The sequence below is a fragment of the Megalops cyprinoides genome, chromosome 25, assembly GCF_013368585.1.
Source record: "Megalops cyprinoides isolate fMegCyp1 chromosome 25, fMegCyp1.pri, whole genome shotgun sequence".
Taxonomy (NCBI): domain Eukaryota; kingdom Metazoa; phylum Chordata; class Actinopteri; order Elopiformes; family Megalopidae; genus Megalops; species Megalops cyprinoides.
This window is the reverse complement of record NC_050607.1, coordinates 2519246-2538518: the sequence shown is the minus strand read 5'-3', so window position 1 is coordinate 2538518 and position 19273 is coordinate 2519246. Positions and strand designations below refer to the sequence as shown.

The 19273-nt window shown below is 47.1% G+C and overlaps 1 pseudogene; it reads left to right on the top strand.

Moving 5' to 3' along the window:
- The first annotated feature begins 6127 nt into the window (after nucleotides 1-6127).
- LOC118771906 overlaps nucleotides 6128-19273 on the top strand; it is a 41780-nt pseudogene continuing 28634 nt past the window's right edge.

Genomic DNA, 19273 nt, shown 5'->3' with positions numbered 1-19273 from the left:
GGTGGCCCCGAGCTTCTTGGAGACAGATGGGAGAGAAACCTGACACCCGCCAGCCGTTCAACAGAGAGCCCATGACATTTATTAACTGCCCCCCTGCTGAGTGAGGTAACTGCAGTCAGGTCGCTCATACGAGCGGGGATTGCAGTGCAGTACGGGAGAGCTGGTTCAGACTGACTTCACTTAGATACCCGAAAACAGCGACGTATCCCTCAGGATGTTAGATTGTCCTGTTGGGATTGCTCTGTGATTAGCTCCGCCCAGTGGCGGTCATGTGATCACCCCTCTGTGTCTGTCTTTCTGTCTGAAAACAAGGCAGCTGATAAAGTTACGGTCACATCAGGATGAATCTGGGAGACAAGAAGGAAATTGTTCAATTTTAGGGCTGACGTGAGAAATTACTGTGGTGAGACGAGCACTTCTCCAGGAGGTTCACCTGCCGTGCGAGCGGGGATCCATCCCCCAGCAAGAGCTGAATTGAATTTACGGTGGAGTGGAACCAATTTTTTTGAATAATTTCCCCCGGTTGTCATCACATCCACACACACTGCCCTGGTACGGGTTTATTAAGAGCAGACATGCAGAGAGATGGTACAGGCACAGATGTGACCGGCAGTTAAGACGGGCCGATTTGTGACAGTTTGAGAGCTTTAGAGATGGAGTGTGAGGGGGAGAGGAGGGGAGAGGTCCCCTCTAATCACATTTATCCCAGCTGCACAATTAGGTTTCCCGCGTGTGAGAGCCAGGGTCCCGGCCGACACATGGCAGACAGCCCGAGGCCTCAGTAACGTTAGCCCTGGGAACTTGCCGCTCCGTGTGCCGGGGGGGCGTAATGTGACACTGCACAGTGCGTCAGGCCTGCAGCTCCTCTCCTCTCCAAGCGGTCAGGGCGTAGGGTTACAGCGGCCGAACCGTTTGCACCCTGACCATGCACTACACCCAGGGTTCTCACTCAGTCAGCCTGCGGACTCTCCCAACAGAGACGTGATGTATTCCTGTCAGTGGTTATTTCAAGTGTTGAGCGTTATTGTGGTTACTGAGGGTGTATTTTGATAATGTTTGAATGCAGCACAGAGATTGAGCTCCTCACCTTGTACAGCCTGGTTAGGGTTGCTGCTCCACCATCCCAGCTTCCCAGCTTCCTGTGTTTATCACGCACTATAAGTGATGTGGCTTCCTGTTTCCCGTGTACCTCACAGCACATGACTGTGATGCTGTCTCAGCATGGGCTCTTAAACGTTACATGTAGTCAGGGAGGTGGAATACTGTATAAACAGCTGGGCTCTAACCACCCAAAAACTGAGTCACTAAGCTAAGCATGATAAGCTTTGTCACACACCTGTTAACACCTGTTTGCACCTGTTTGCACCCATCTCACTCTATGCTTCAGGAGGTTTCACGCTGAGATCACACAGTGCTGTTGTAATTGGATTCAGAATGTCAAAGTGGGCTGGATTCGTGTATTATAAACAGCATACCTAATGTATCACCTCAGGTTAGGCTCTTGATTAAGAAAAGGTTTTCTATTTTGTTGCACATTGCTGGTTCAAGCAAATTTGATTTCAAAATGTAATAATCTTATTTTATCATTCAGTAAGGGTTCGAGATTTTTGTGTGAAGCCTCAGGGGTCACAGGAATTCTTTGAATGTACTTCATTTTTGGAATCAAATTAGAATTTGAATGTACAAGTAAAGTCAGTGTTGGTATATAATGGGTGAATGTTTATCTACTGCCTTTAGACAGTGTAAAACAACATAACCAGTACGATCACATTTACTGAAATATAAAGAGCAACGGTCATGCTGATGACTGAATGAATGATTCATGCACTTTACTTATTAATTGTCTCTGTGAAATGTGTCTCATTGGCTTCAGTGGGTTTTGATCTCATTTGCTTTGAAGAGCCCACCTGTGTAAAGTGTTCAAGCCCTTTGGACGACAGCCACGGAGACCATTTCATTACTGCAGAAGACAGAGGCAGAGGCTGATCAGCTCAGTCATAAAAGAGATCCAACATCGCGCTCCCACTCATAAAGGGTTACCAGTACAGCAGCAGTGTAGGAGTAGCCGGTAACAGCAACTGGTTAAGAAAGCACTGCTTGTCTGAATTTGTAGCTACTTGTATCATGAGGAATTATACTTACATTATGTTACAGTATTCTCATTTAGTAGATGTTCTTATCCAGAGAAACTTACAGGTGCATCCAATAAAGTGGCATGAAAAGAGGTACAAATCGGAAGGCCGCTGAAAGCTGACCAGCGAAGTGAAGCCACTACCCTCACACACACATTGCAGCTGTTGGCTTGTCATACAGTCTTTGCATTGCTAAGAGTTTGCAGTACAACGGATCAAATTTGGTGAGCCAAGCAGGATTGCTTCAGATCTCCAGACGTTTCCTGGAAACCGGGTCACAGTCTCCGAGGTGTTCAGACACACCGACCCTGAAGAGTACAGGTTTCTCAAACACAATAAAACAAATTTTCAATCACTTTTTATTTTTAAGAAACTTATCAAACTGGAGGTGCTTGGCAATTTTCCAGGAAGCTGTATCAAGACCCAATGCATCAGTGACTACGTTTTTTGCCAGCACGCTCCGAGGTGTTGTTGTCAAGGTTACCAAAGGCTTAAAACGGTTTGGAAAAGCACTGATCTGCCATCTGTAGAAATGAATCCTGGCACTCTGCACTTGTCTGTTGTGTATATTGAAAGCTCTTGGAGTTCTGTGTCCCATGAGAAAAATGAAATAACCTGTTTCTTGGAAAGGTAGCCGCACTTCTGCTTCACAAATGTAGTCACCTTCCCAGGAATGAATTCTTTTTTTTTTTTTTTGTTATTATGCTTCTAATGAACTTCCCGGGAGGCTGAAGGATTGTGAGCTTGTTTTACACTGAGGCCCATATTATGTGCCAGGGAGCCTGCTCCCTCACACAGATCTATCCCCCCCCACCACCCCCACCACCTCTGGCAAAGCTACTTCACGCTGTTGGCTTGTTTGTGCCCTGTTCATGTCCCACTTTGGGCTATGATGAATCACATAAAGCTTTTTTTCTGTCAGGCTTTTCCCAAAATACACAATTGGAGATAAATTGACCTTGCGACATATTTGTATCGGGCTAGTTATTTGTATGCAGGTAAACGGCACAAACTCCAGTGAAGCTCCTGTGATGAACTCACTCCTGTACTGTGGGACCGTTACCATTTATCTGTTAGGAAATGCTGAAGGAGCGAAGAGCTGCATTTTGCAGACAACAGCGCAAGCAAAGTGGAGCTGATGTTGGGCGTTTATTCTGAGAGGCCTGTGCGCTGATCAGCAGTATGATAAGCAGACAGCACCATAACCACTGGCCTGGAGGGCCTTCCTTTGAGGAGATGACACTCTCTCGTGTTATCTGAGCTGATTATTCTACTCATAATACATTTAGCATCCCAGTTTCGAGTGATGCAGTTTTCACGTTGCCTCATTGTATGGTTTAGACCTGGGAAGCTCATTATCATTCCAGTGGTAAATTTTTTTCGCTGTTTAATCTTTAGTAGGATGATATGTTGTTGTGTTGGGCTTCTTTTGGCTAGTGGTGATTACCTTTGTAAGCTTTGTCAGTGCGTGTATTTGGTGTTTGGTGTTAGCAGCTTTTTTTTTTTTTGAAGCATTTGCATAGACCTTCTCTGTGGGTCATTTAGGGGGAGTTTTGAGTTGTTTGTCACCCCTCAGGTGCGGAGGGAGACCCATCAGGTATCGTGCGTCAGAGGCATTGTCATTCCTGGATTACTCTCAGCAGTTTCATACCTTGCTGCAGGGCTATGGGCAGAGGAGAGCTCTGACAGTCTTGGGTAGGAATTGATTTCACCCCGAAATGGAGCAAGACTTTTTTCCTCCCCTGGTCCTTCTGATGAGGCTCGTTAGTGCGGTTGAACACAGAATGTAAGACCTTTTCTGCTCTGACAGGCACAGGGTGATGCTGTGATGAATAACTTTTGGACGGCTGCTCTCCTAGAAAAGGAATATTCCACACAGCGGTCTTATATAGGAGAGAGAAAATTATTCCAATGAACTCATTCTTTCATCTGTGATTCATATAGAGTTGGGCTCTGCAAAACTCCTGTACAGTTATATACCTGACAGCTATAGGTGAAGAAGCAGTGGGTTATGCACCAGAAAGCATGTCTGTTATTTTTGATATTCATGTTTATCCCAGCTTATTACAGGCTATCAGAAGGTGTGGATGTTATCATGAGACTCAAACTTTCAGCTGGCAGATCTAAGCTGGAGTGTTTCTCAGTCACAGTCCAGGCTGATAACCTTAAGTAAACCTTTCCATTCCATCCCTGCTCTTGGTAGTGTTCTCCGTGTGTTGAGCTGCAAACTCTGGAGCCAGTTATAGCCAAGTCCGTTCATCTAGATGGACATTAACGGCCATTAAAGAGGCTGGCATAGACACACTGACCTGAGGTCATTGACCGCAGCATCAGCAGTGGGATCCACACTGCTCAATGTTAGTTTGGATCATGTGCAAGGCTGTTCTAGGATCTGTTGTAGCCTTGACCATAGAAGCAGAAGCAGATTCCTGCAGAGTAAGAGCCTGTGTGTTTTTTTGCATGCAGACGCTCCAGCGCAGCCTTGCAGCTGATGTGACGGTCTGCGTGTCGGCGTGCAGCCACGCATTGTTCCACGCAGCTGTGTGAATTCAATATCCCGCCCTCATCCCTGCCGGCGCGGGAAGGCTCTTGTAAACCCTTTGATGTGAAATTGACACTTCAGCGGATGACGCTGGGTGGATTTGGTATCGCCAGGCAACCGGGAAAGGTAGCTTTCAGGGATCTTCAAGGCTTGGGAGTATTAACTGTAATGATGCTGCTGGATGTAGGTAGCAGCTTTTGGCTGGGCTCCAGGCTGTTTAGGAAAATGAAGGCCCAGAAAATGGGATTACGGTGCCCCCGAGGGGAGTCCCATAGCCAGATGATGGCTGCTCATCTACTCTTAATTCGACTCCACTCTGCCAGGGTGTTGTGAGCAGAGAAGCCAATTTGTTACCAATTAATGCTCATTAGCCTCGCATCCTGCCTCTAAAAAGCGATCCCGTTCCCATGGTTAAGGCCGAATCCATTTTCTTTTAATTATCTCAGTTTTAAACAAAACTCTCTTCTGTCGCTGTTGCTCTTTCAATGGGGCCTTCTGTTTTTTGTCTGAGTTTGATTTTTAGGCACGCTTACTTTGACACAAGTAACGGCAACATTTTGAGCAACAGATTTGTTTACCCCATCCTGGCACATAACAAACCCAGCGGCTGTTGTTTCAATGTTGCAGAAATGCTGTGGGAATGTTATTTGATGCGAATAGACGCGTGAATAAGAGGTGCAAGAACACATATGTCAAACATAAGGGTGCAGAAGGAGTAACAGCACAGACATAATTTCTACAAGCCAGTCTTTTAACACGGCAGACCCTATAGAGGTCAGCTTGATGCAGACCTAGTTTATATAAATGTCCCCTGGGTCTGAAGATGAATGAGGCAGAATGATTACACGGTTGGTGATATTCCTCTTATCTGCTCCTTACGGTTAGCAAATATGATTTCCCCCGCTGAACGGTATGAAATGTAAAGGACACAGTGCAAATATTGACAGAAATGAAACACTGCATCGCTGCACAAACTCCATCCCTGCAGCGCTTACATGCTTAAACATTGTCTGCTTCTCCACCAGAGAAATAATCGCCTTTTGCATGGAACTAGCTAAATTGATCATTTCTTTTGTTTTTGTTTAATTGGTGCCATTTGAAAAAATCCTTCCCACTAATGTAAATGCTATTATGAGCAAGAACTGCAAACATATTCCCTCCTCAGCATATTCTCCTTAATGTGTCTCTCTCTCTGCTGGAGGAAACCCGGGCTCCACTAGCACAAAGGAACGCATTGTTTAACTGTGGCAGATCCTTAATGACCCAGCGCAATGCTGGGAATCTCTGGCAACCACCCCCTCCCCTCCTCTTCTCGAAACCCCTCCCCTCTCCCGCCCCCCGTCGTGAATAATCAGCGCCCCCCTCCTTATTATTCATGAGCTGGAATGTGTGTAGTCATGTGCGCCGGAGCCGAGCAGAGAGAGAGAGATAGAGAGAGAGAGAGGGAGAGAGAGAGAGGGGAGGGGGGTGTGTTGTGATGAACGGGAGCCGCAGCTCCAGTGTGTGTGAGAGTGAGACGCGGGAGAGAGGAGCAGGCTGCTGTCGCTGCCGCTGCTGCCGCTGACTCGGTCACGCGCTCCAGGAGGGACCCCCGCATGCGTCGGCGCGTGTGTCCGCGTGTGCGGGAGCGACCGATGAGACACGCCGCCCCGTCCGATCCACTGCCTGCCCGCCACGGGGGCGTCCGCGCGCCACTATAATGGGCTGCAATCTGTGCACCTTACGCAGGAGAGAGGAGCACTACAAACTGCTGTATGAGATCGCACAGGTAAGAGCTACCTGAGGCTCCGCGCCCTCCTCAGTCACCTGAGTGTGTGTGTGTGTGTGTGTGTGTGTGTGTGTCTGCGTGTGTGTGTGTGTGTGTGTGTGTGTGTGTGTGTGTGTGTGTGTGTGTGTGTGTGTGTGTGTGTGTCTGTGTGTGTGTGCGCATGGGACTGTCAGAGAATGTGACAGGGGTTTCAGATGAAAGAGAGGGCTAATTTACAGGACACCTGGATGGAATATTTTGAGCTGAATACAAGGGTCATTTCTTTTAACCTGGGCAGCAGATGTGGCAGTAGTTTCAGCTGAAAGAGAGGGGTTTATTTCTTTACCTGGGCAGCAGATGTAGGAGCAGCTTCAGCAGTAGAACAGTTCTGTTCTGGAAGTGAGAGCACTTTGAGTGAAAAGAAAAAGGGTCAATTTCACCTGGATGGAGAATGTGAGGGTATTATTAATATTGAATTAAAGTGGTTATCTTCACATAGGCAGAGCTCACCTCAGGTCTGTTACAATTGTATTATGTGAGTGTATAGTCATGCACACTTGAATTGAAAAGACTCTCACTGTGGCTTTGTAGACCTCTGTAAAGCTTTGGTCTAAACTGCAGTTATGAACACTGCCCATTGAAGGAGTTCTCCTCATGATGTGTAATGTTCTGCCCAGAGGTGGAAAACCCCGGCTTCAGAAAGTAAAAGTCCTGCCACGTATTTGTTCCATCCATGCACTACATCAGCTGAATTTAATTAGCACAACTCTTCAGCCAGGTAGAAGAGCTAATTAGTGAAATCACCTTGTTTAGTGAATGGCTAGAACAAATACATGGCAGGACTTTTACTTTCTGAAGCCGGGGTTTTCCACCTCTGGTTCTGCCTCTGGTCAATGTGTGAATGAACACTTCATCTGCATCTCTCGAAGGAAACTGAGTTCAGCATTGAAACATTGCTCTAAGAGCGTGGCACTGTGGCTCGATTGAACTGGCTGGTGGGTACTTTATCAGGGAGCTCTCAGGCTGAATAAAGACCTTCGCTCAGATGGCGCGTGTGACGGAGGAAAGCGGGGTTAAAGCGTGCCTGTACGCTCCCGACTTTCTGCGAGTGAAGAAACGTGACAATTGTTTTTGTTCCTGCGGATCTGTCACGGCAGCTTTGTTGGCCCGCTGGAGTCAGCAGGGCACGGCGTGGGATTGGATCAGAGCTCTGAAGGACCAATCAGGGACGCTGTCTGCGCGGGTGGTCTGCACGCGCTCAGTTGCGCCGGCCGCGGGTCCGGAGCTGGCTGACTCCAGCGGGGCTCCCCAGTGCAGCTCGTCTCACAGCAGGCTACTTACGGAGCGGATCCCTCCTCCCATCCCCCGCTGTCCTAATGAACATTTTCATGCTAATGTGATCACAGCCTCATTAGCTATTTTATAAAAGCATTCTGTGCATTAATTAGATGTAAAGTGTCTCTTTTTCTAAGCGCGGAGTGGAAATGGAGGATTAACGCTGTTAATTGCTGGCGGCAGCAGCAGGCTTTTGTGGGGCTCAAGCGCTGGGCATCGCCAGGGAAAATGACATGACAATGCCTGCCCACTCGTGCACCATGAAGCAATAGATGTTGTGTGTTGGTATTTAGCTGGGAGACCGTCAGGTTAGTCAGAGTCAGACCTGAGGGAGGCTGGGTTTGCAGCACAGTGCAGTGAACGCTGTTCTTCTCGCAGTGTGTGGGAGCGTGAGAAGGTGCTTCAGAGGGGAGCGGAGTAATGGGGGAATTGGAGGAGCTATGAAGATTCTCCGGAGCTAGCAGGGGGAGCCGGCGGAGCTGTGCGTCATGCCGATGGGGTGTTGAGGGACAAAAGAGTGCGCTCTCGGCTGGAGCGCTGCTGGAAGTGTGTCAGTGTGGCTCTGCCGAGTGCAGCATGCTGTTTAAACCGGCGAGTTAGGAGTCATTACAGCATTACAACGCTCACACAGCCAAGCTCGCTCTCTGTCTCTCTCTCTTCCTCTCTCCCTCTGTCCCTTTTACTCTTTTCTTCTCTATCCACATCTCTATTTCCATCTGCCACTCTCCCACTGTTCCTCTCCGTCTCTCTCTCTAACTTTAATTCTCCCTCGCTCGCAGTCTGTGTAACTCACTTCCACACGATTGCTGCTGCTCTGATCCTCCAGCCCCGGCGGATCTGAGAGTCTGGTCTTATTGTTTGCTATAAGTGCTGCAGGTATTCTGCAAAGGAATATCCTCACTTCCAGTGCTGCACAAAGCTATCCCTGCTGCTCCACGTGTCTTTTGTACAGCCAGCTCTCCAGGAGAGAGAACGCAGGACCTTTCCTCTCTTCATTTCCAGACACTTGAACATGATGGATTTTTTCAGTTTGCTCCAAGCTTAGTTAACTCTTTCGGTGATCCACTTAACCTGGAGGAAAAAGTGTTTTTGAGATGCAGGAGAAGTAGCAGTGACCTCATTGGCATTTTTAAGCCACTCTCATGTCTGTTGCATGTGTTGTGACCCAGATTTGCTTTCACAGTGAGGATGGATTTCAGAAAGCAGTCATAGCAGTTTAAGGTATACTTTCAGTAACCCGTAAAAAAGTTTGTTTTATGCTGAAAATGTTTAGTGTTTAGAAAGTGGTTAATCAAACATATGGGGCAAGATTCAAGCTAGCCGTGGTGCTTTGCTCTTAACTTTGACTTTAAAATAATTGTGCAAGGTTTTAATAAATGTTGTCGTTATGTGTGTTTTTGTTTTATACTTCTCACTGCTTTCAGCAGTCGCTGAAGTCAATGTATTGTAGTCACAGTATTGTGGGTAAAAAAATAATATCCACTGTCGTTTGATCAATTTTTAAATCAGCATTAAGGACAAAGTGCCAATGATATGAAATGGAATATGGGCCAGCTTGCTGTCTGTGCTTTTAATAGCTGTGTTAATTGAAGTGAATCCATCACATATGGAGAATTACTCTCTGACCAATGTTACCTCTCATGAATTTCACACGCTGTCCACCTCATGATGACAGTGAAAAACTTCCACTGAGTGACGAGTAGTAGCTAAGTTCAGTAGCAGTTCAGCAAACACAGAACAGAGCTGTGTAACAGTATAACATTATGCGTGTAATATGACCTAGGCCTGAATAGCAGTCTGCTGCAGTTACACTGGTCAGTCCTGAAGCTGTGGAGGAGGTTTTAGACTTCAGATCTCAGTATGTGCCTGGCTGTCTGACCCATCACTTAGTCAGAACCCAGCCACAGAGCTAAGGTTTTGCGCTCATGGCTGGATGAGAGCAGGTGCTAGCCTCACTCAGCTAGCCCCATATGCTATATGTCTGTTGACAACCTTGCGTTGAAGTGATTTAAGTATGGGCTGCCCCCAATTGCTGGGAGGAGTTGTTCCTACAGCTGCCTCATTGCCATATGTAATGGGAAACACCCTCCACGTGCTGACTGGGTTAGTGAATCACCCGCTGCTTTTGTTTGCTCAATTTTCATGCATATATTATCTCAGTTTGCAGCACAGTGGCCGCCAGGCTTGATTTGTGGCCTGAGACGTGGCTGCTAAGTGAGGCTTCTCAGGCCTTGAATGGCCAGGTCAGAGGTCATATCAATTTATTACTGCAAGGCTATGCTAACAGCCAATTCTGTGAATATCAGTGATGCTGTGATTCGCTACTACAGGTCTGCATTGTAAATCTGGCACTTAACCAAATAGCACGTACCACAGTTTGTACCAGTTCGGTTTTTCCCCCTTTGGAGCAGTGTTCTGTTTTTATGTCTTGCTGTCGTCATTTTCCTACTCCAGTTTCCCAATTTTACGCAGATGTTCACATTCCAGTGCGGAGGCAGCGGAGCAGTCAAGCTGTTCCGTTCGACTCTGAGGCTTTGGGGAAATGAGACATTGCAGACTGGCCTGTAAGCCCCAGCCCCCGCTGTTAACTGACAGATAAATCAGAAATGGAGCAAATTTATACTCTAACAAATGCCACCCCTTTAAGCCACGACAGCAGAAAAGAGAGGCGGGATTTGGTTCTTTGATGGCGCGGTCCCTACAGCAGTCAACACAAGTGAAATTAGAGCACGCCGTGAAACGGCTCCCATTCACTTCTGTCTCCAGTGAAGAAATGAGGGCTGTATGCTATTCGAGGGCCGTTCTAACACACCTCAACGCGACTCGTTGTTCTTCAGGGGTAGCGCGCACTTTCAGCCTCACTGGCAGCTGGCCTTCCTGCCCAGCGGACTTCATCTGAAGGGCCGCGCCGGAGTCGTTTGGTAAGAGGAAGTGACAGGTCTCAAATGAGGCGGAGCAGGAGTTAATTTCAGCCCGGGGTGAGGAGGGACTCTCGGGAGTCCGGCTCCGGCAAACGCTGGCCCGCCGGCGTGTGGAAGCAGATGCCCGGTCCGTGTGGCGCATAGCAGGGAGGTGCAAAGGCACCTTGCAGCCCGGGCTTTGCCCTGGCACCTCCTCAGCAGTGCATGGGGTCAGACAGTGCAGAGGAGTCTGAGGCTGTACCCGTCAGGCAGAGCAGAGCTGAACACATCAGTGGCATGATGTCCCACAGAACAGGGGATTCACACATGCAGTTTGTGTGTTTCTGTATGTGTGTGTGTGTGATTGTGTGTGTGTCTGCATATATTCATATTTGTGTGTTTGTGTGTGCTTTTGCATGTCCGTATTTGCATGTATGTGTACATGTGTATATCTGCATGTGTGTGCATGTTTGTATGTTTGTGTGTCTATATGTGTATGTATATGTTTGTGTGTTGTATGTATACACTGCGTGTGTACATGTGTATGTGTGTGTGAGGAATGGTTTTCAGTGCAGTGGTGCTGCTGAACCTTGGGTTTCCTGTGTCACCCCACAGGAGCTGGCTCTATCTCCTGACTGTTAGCTACAAATGTACTCATCAATCTTCCGCCCCCATTACATCTTTCTGAATGATGGGCCTCCCCCATTAAAACTGATAGGACAGAACAAAGGGGAGAAAAGAAAAATGTGTCGCTTGATTGATCCTGTGTCCGGCAGGAATATTATGCTGAGATATAACACAGGGTTTGGAGCGATCGCTAAGGCGCAATGACAGCACATTAACTGCGGATATCCCGGCTGATAGCGTTCAGTCTCGTTCATCACGCAGATCCTGCTCATAACATATGTCATCCTCGCCGTTTTAATCAGGGTCTGGATATGTCAAAGTCCCGGCTTTGATTGCAGGGGAAATCATGACTCTTTGTGCTGAGGTCTCCTATGGGGCGTGTATGATCTCCACCATTGGAGGATCATATTAAATGGGTTTCTTCGGTAGTTTACAGACTGAGAAAATGTGAGCAAACCGTTAACTCAACTCATAACGAACCACCAACTCAAGTCTAATGTAGATTGTATACTGAATTAGTAGAGTCTGAAATACTAAGCAAGGATCAATTTTTTATTTTATTTATTCTTTATTTTACCAGGAATTAAACCATTGAAATTCAAATTCTCTTCAACTAGGAAGCCCTGACTAAGATGGCAGTAAAACCGCTCCAGAATAAAACAGTAGACCAACCCACATATCAAAAAAAGTTTCAGCTTTTTTCAACAGATTTATTTTATCAACATAAATCTGAATAGGAAATGAGAGATCAGAGGCACATAAAAAACACTCACACAGTCATTATTGAGTAAGCAAGTGCAGTCAGTAATCAAATCCTCCTCGATCAAATGTTTACCAAAGAATGTAGTGAACATCATACTGGAGGTGCACAGACACATAAACCATGTATATGAACTGTATATCCATTACCAGGAGATTAAAAATATCTAGATTACTTAATGTCATTGTAATGTAAGGCACAACCATTCACCTCCTGCTCCGAATAAGATTTTCCTCTGAATTCTACACAGACTAGCATGGTAAAGCCCAGCAATAAGCTTATCCCAGAGACGGGATAAGATATACTCTCAATGAGTTTATCAGCCAGTCCACTAAATCTCCTTTAGGACGGGAATCCCAGGATCTAACGGGGAATTGATGCGTTGACCTTTTTCTTTTCCATTTTTATAAATCCCAATAAGCGCGCGGCTGACCTTTTCAGCTGTGTATCAATCCTTTTAGCCCCTGACCTGGAGTGGGGGGCTCTTCAGAGTCTGGTTTACTGCTCCCTCAAATCTCCTTCATCTCTCAGCCGATGCTGTCTGTATTTATGAGGGCCCTGCCAAGCCGAGGGCAGACTGTGCTTCCCTGGAAGTCCAGTGCTCTGTTCCCTCACGCTGCCGCAGTTGCATCTTTGTACAGTCAAATTGATCATGTGTAGCTTTAGGTTGGGCCGCTCTGTACAGGCAACACGCATAGCACATCGACAGTTGTTTCTTCAACAGTCGCTCTTCCTTTGAAAATGCTGGCAGCAGGGGCTTGCTCTTGGAAAGCCAGGCTGATGTGTTTGATTGACGTGTCTGAGAAGCGGATGACATCACAATGACATCATTATCTCAGAGTGTGAGTAAAAGCTGCTCCTCTTCTCGCGTGGTCTCACCACTGGGTTTCTAATGGAGAATGTAGTTTTACGCCTCTTTAGCGAAAAAAACGGTTCACTGACCTTGGCGAAGTGTTTTGGATTCCATGATCTAGTGACTGTGATGTGTAGTGGTATGTACTTGGCTTCCCATAGTTTCTAGGCTGTCTGGTCAGTTTGCACAAGTTAACCTGTGGTAGGGCTTGAATGGTGTTGTGCTCCCACTCTCTGGTCTATGAATGTTGTTACCCTGGTCTGACACCGGTGCTCATTCAACTTGAATGGATACACTTCTGCTCTTTTGTGCGGGAAGCTGCTCTGGATAAGAGCGTCTGCGAAATGAATGTAATGTAAATGTGACTGGTATCTCCAGTAATGTTGTGTTCCCTTTGTTTCAGAGCAGGACATTTGGGATTACATTTGCCATGGCTCTGTGCTCTCAGGCCTTCACCCTCCCCCCGGCAGCATGGCTTTAGACAGAGAGGCAGGAAGAGACGTGAGAGGCTGTCCCTCTGTGGCTGTGCGATTAGCTTCATTTACACAGGCAGACGACACCCTCATTAATGTGTCATTATCTGCAGAGGAGGTTTCCTCTTGTCCAATTAAAATTGACTAGTCACGTCCTTTTATGTTTGAGCTAAGCCAAGCTAAGTGCATCCGTTTGAAGACAGACCCAAATCTGACCCAAGTCTCAGTAGAGGTGTGATGCGTGTGTGTGTGTTAGGAGGTGGGTAATCTTCATTCATTATTAGCCTGTGGCTTACCATACAGCAGACACAGATACGCACTGAACGCTTGCGTTTTCTCAACAGCCTTCAACAGAGACCTTGATTGGCCAGTTTTATATGAAGGCATATCTTGTAGATCTCATTGGTCTCCATAAAATGTACCTCTTGCATATTGATGCTTTATGGAAGTAACCATGGTGCACTTAATTACATCAGGATGGTGTTAGACCACATCCTAGTAGGAGCACAACTGTCAGTCATCATACAGAAATGCAGTCTATATGAACTGTTAAATCACAGCTCTGAAGCTTTCTGAAGCTCACTGAAGCAGCTGATTATTATAAGGTGCTTATCGCGGGATTTGTAGGTGCAGACACTGAGATAAAAATGCTTTAACACCTCGCTCGGTTCTGAGCTGTTTCTTTGCTGTTTACTCTTGTTTGCACAGGTACGGAGCCTGTCGAAAGGTTTCGGCGTGTTAATCATTTTTGTTCAAGCACACCGATGGGTATCAGACCTGAGCAAATCAGATAGCATGTGACAAATCCGCCCCTTATCTGCACCATCCGGTTACCATGCCTGCGGCTCCTCCACGGCCCTCCGCCTGGAGATATCCATCTCTAATGTGGGAGGTTTGGAAGCAGAAGGTGTGGGTAAGAGAGGAGCGGGCTCCTCCAGCGCTCCTCCAGCGACAGGAAGTGAAGAGTCACACAGCCTCTTGTGGAGGCTTCCCTCACCCCCACGGTCTGTCACAGAAACACAAGAGACGTCCTGAGAAGAGGTGATGCTCGGGAAGGGTCAGAGGTCAAAGAGCCGGTGCGGGTGAGACGGGCACGCCGCCCCCGGGGGTCAGGGGGCGCGTTCTGGGCTGGCCCTGATAAGACAGGAGTGACAGGGGGTGACGGCGCTGGTGGCACACCTCCGCGCCCCTAGCCCGCACCGCCAAGCTCCGGGGAGAGACGATAAGGAGCACAATGAATACCCAACAAAGCCAGCCGAGGAGAAGTCATTTGCATTAAAGTGCTGCTAAAGGCTCCACTCCACAATAGAGTCTGGACATGAGAGCTTTTATTAGCCTCTGTTAGCGGTACAGCACTCACCGCCTTCGCCTTGGTGTGAGTATACATCACAGCATTTGCTGCGTTGTTGTACTTGAATTAACAAGGGTAATGTGACTGATATGACACTGAGAGAAGCCGCGCGTTTTGATGAGCCGAGTCTAAGAGCTTCAGTTGCGGTTACACACTTCCTGTCCTTGTCTGAATGAGCTGTTGTCATTGAGACGGTTTGAAATGTGTATTTAATCAGCTCAATGCAAAATTAGATCAATTCCCTGTCAATGCAGGGGTAACCCCAGCTGACCCGGGCATTTTGCAAAGGTAATTTATTCTGATTGCAAAATCTATCGAAGAGACCAATAAGCTTTGATGCCAAACTGTGACACACCACCTGATTCAATTACAGATCAGTAAAGAAACACTGTTCTGCTCATACATAACAAATTGCTCCTGTTATACCGAATGATGGACTGTTGTTGCCTTTATTTTAATTACCACTGGCCCAATAAAGTTTTTTTTTCCAAACCTGTTGACATTGATCTAAATGGGGGACAGTCACAAACATTTCAGCACCTAATACCATTTTTAAGAAGGAAGGTATGCTGGTCTGTGTCCAGGTGCTTCATTAGTAGCAGAGTGTATTGGATGCTCTTGCCAGTCCGGCATTGGTAGGCAAAGCAGAATGATCTGGACCCATACTGCAGTGGATAACCTGCCGCAGATCACAACACCAGTCCCCCCTGTTCAATTTCAAGGTGTGTTCCCAGGATCAGATTCCAGTCAGTAACCAGGCAACACGTCATCACTCATATCGGTTCTGTTCCAGTGGCCGTGGCGGTCTGTCTGGTGCTGGAGTGAAGGAGGCGGGTATCGCCCTGAGACGGTGCACTCGGAGGAATGTGTTGCACATGCGTTGGGCTTGCTGTACCCCTGAGTCTGAGCGTACTACAAAGGAACCATGTACTGTATCCCAGAGCGCACCAAAGAACAGACAACACTCAAGTGCACTCATTACATTACATTATTTAGCAGGCGCTCTTCTTCAGGGCAACTTCCATAGGTTACAACTTTTACATATTGTCCATTGATACAGCTGGATATTTACTGTGGCAATTATGGGTTAAGTAGCTTGCCCAGTGGGGAATCAAACCAGCAAACTTTGGGTTACCTCTGTGCTACACTGCTGGCCCACTCTGCTCAGGTTTTGATTAACCATCCCAGGATTGCATTTACGAGTCATCGCACATTTCAAGAATGCTGTTGTTATCCAGTGCCGGTGCAGTGCCTAAGCGGATGTCTTGAAATCCATAGACTTTGCTGCATGACTTTCTAAATTTGTAGAGTGGGATAGCAACTCAGTGATCATCGTCTTCTCCAGGGGGTGTCCTTGTACGTGGCTTTTCTTTGTTCCACTGAAATGACCACAGGTTCCAGATCTGTCAGCCTTTCGGGCTTCCCCACGGAGTCCCCACTTGCTCACGTGGGCCGTGGAGCATGCTGGGAGAGCAGGTGTTTTCATTTCAGATGAAATTACAGTGACCACGGTGTCCTCTCCTCTCTAAACCAATGGGTTTTCAGGGCCATTAACAGGTTTAGGAGACACACTGAGTTCCATCATACAGAGATGGGCACATGACCCATCTGTGCAGTGAGAAAGGTGCTGGGGTCCTGCACAACTGTAGCCAAAGAGGAGCCGGAGACAACAGTTTCATGCCTCACACCCCAAACCAGGCCTCTGTTCATGGCAGGATGTTGACCAGGGCAGAGGGGTTGTCTGATTTTGTAAAAAGCATTTGCCCTGGTTGTTTCCAGCAGGGAGCAATGAACTCTATATGTCACATGGAATACAGAGAGAAAAAATACCTTTGTGAGACAAGACAGGACAGACTCATTTGGTCTGGCTTATTTATTAATGATGTGGCTCATATTTTCTGTGTATAACTGCTCATATAATTGTGTACCAATGAGCTTGGTTTCCTGGCTCCAGTCAGTGTCATGCCTACAGGAAGAGTTATCCAAACACAGCAGGAGAGCCACTGGCACCTGAGCAGCCAGTCTCATCTGATTCTGAAATGGGGGGTGCATTTGGAGCAGATGCCCTTCTCTGCAGTTGTGTGGGGGCCATTTAGTCTGCCCGTGAACCCTAGATGCAGATGGGCCCTGTCTACCTGGTGGCCTCATCAGCAGGAAAAAAGCCTCTGTGTGGAGGTGTGGAGTCCACCTGCAAGACCAAAGACAGGCACTGCCCCCACCGAGCCACCTGACTACTTGCTAACGGTCGCAGTGCTTGCTCAAGCTTGGCGGAACGGCTCTCCAATTAAGCATCTGTTACCCGTGGAGAGTGATCTCCTGGAGCCCGTGCTGTTCAGAGACCTGATCCATTAGATACCCCCCCCAGCCCTGCGTCCGAAGCCCTCCTCCGTTACCGCCTGGCCAGGTACGGAGAACTTAATACGGGCACAGATGTCATTCTGCTCACCACCCACTCCCTCCCTCCAGCTTTCTTACCCAGGAGTAACCTTTCTATACACTGGGCTCAATCACAAGTCTGGCCTTAATTGCTGACCCCTGGTTTGCCTTATTAAGATGGATCGTCTGGCCGGTAGCCCCGGCGGCCGGGTGCAGCTATCTTTTTGGCCGTGTGATTGCCTAATTGCAGATTAAAGATTAGTGCGGCCACGATGGTGCCGGGACGGTGCTGCGAGGGCACCTCAGACAATGCGGTCTGGCATGTTGCAGGCCGCCTGCATTATTTAATCAGCCCGTAAATCTGGCTGGGAATTAAACGACCGGTCTCCCAGGAGCAGAAATGCCAGGGCCCTCTCGCGCAGAAAAGGATCTTTCATTAGGGTCATTAGTGTGAGGACTCAGAGCCAGACGGGGGATGTGTGCGGTGAATATTGGCATGCATCCTGCAGGCTGCTGCTGTAATCGGGGGACCGGTACCTGAGCGTGTGAGCTGAGAGTCTGGGTCCTGAGGCTCCTGCTTTTGAGCCTCAGATGTGATGAGCTCACACTGAAGAATGTGAATAATGTGAGCCGGACTCCGTTAATCAAACGGGCGAGATTCGCGCTGCTGAATTCAGCTTCTCTTGCACAAAGCGCTGTGGGAGGTGCGCGGCGTTCTCATAACAACAGAAATATTGCCCCCGTCGAGACAAAAGCGGGTGCTACACGCGGCGAAAACTTGATCTGCGAATTGTGTTGTGGTGGTTACACAAAGATGGTAATTGCCGTGTAGCGGCTGTCGCGCTCGTTAATAAACTGCTTGTTAATGCGGTTTGTCATAACCTGTGTCATCCTTGGCTGCGTTTCTGTGAAACTCCCATTATTTATACAGACACTCATTACTCTGTAATGATATATTCTCCGGTTGGACAAAATGTATTATTCATCTGCTGCACAAAACATAGAATTTAGTGAGTGAGAGATTTGGTTTACACAATACCCTGGGCCTGCTCTGCTGCAAACTGTCAGAGTGGAAAATAACACTAAAGTACGGAAAAATCTAAGCTTAAGAGTAAGTCTCTAAAATGTATGAATTCAAAGGTATTGAAAGGAACTTCTAAAGCCCTTTTAGGTCTCAAGATCATACAATGGCAAAGGTCAAGGAGTTGATAGTATATTAACAGAGCCCAAGAGTTCACAGAGACTTTCCGTTGCAGGTCACAATCAGACACAACAAGCTGGCAGTTTTCAGCCAAGACGGAACATCTGCAAGGTCTACAGTTGCAATTAATTAGTTAAAAGATTGCAATTAGATCGGGCAGGGATTCTGTTTGTGGCGGGTTGAAATTCAACACCTAGAAATAATGCCGATGCTGAATTGAAAATTGAGACAACGCTGCAAGACTTGGCAGTCCCAGTTCTTGCCTTTAAGTTTCTCCCAGCTTAACGGTAAGAATGAACATGCGCTTCAAGGAGCAAGGAGCAAATACTCAGTGAGAATGAATGGTAAGGCATTATTCCATTCTCAAGAACTGAACTGAGAATCATTACGAATACAGACAGCGTTTAGCCATTGCAGTAGGATACTTTACAGACCACAGTGAGTCAGCATCTTGGTCTGGCGTATCCTATGACGCATGGCATGTGACATAGTCCAGTTTCCTAATCACAGCAGTGGAGCATTGGATTTCACTCTGCCAGTAACAGCATTTACCCACTATTTGCACACACTTTGCCAGGAACAACCAGCACTTAGTGGATGATAAATATCTAGTGGTAAACCTCTAGTACATCTCTGGTTAACGTTTTGCCGCTAGTGACAGTCAAGATTTTCCAGATGTTTGCTGTCTCTGGCAAATAGTGATGAACGTGACCAAACTTAGTTTGCTACAAATTCAGTCCAGGAAACAAAAAGGTACCATACCAAGAAATGAGTTTGCTTTAATAGAGTAATTGTATGTGTAAATGTAATAATGGTTGTAAGGCTTGCTTTAATGATTTACTGTACCATTATTATACATGAAATGAAATTACCATACTACTCTGTGCTGGTAGGTAGTTGCAGTGTTATTGCTTAAACATGGGTCTTTAATTGTATATGACCAAGAAAAGATAGAAGCCACTCCTGGAGCTATTTC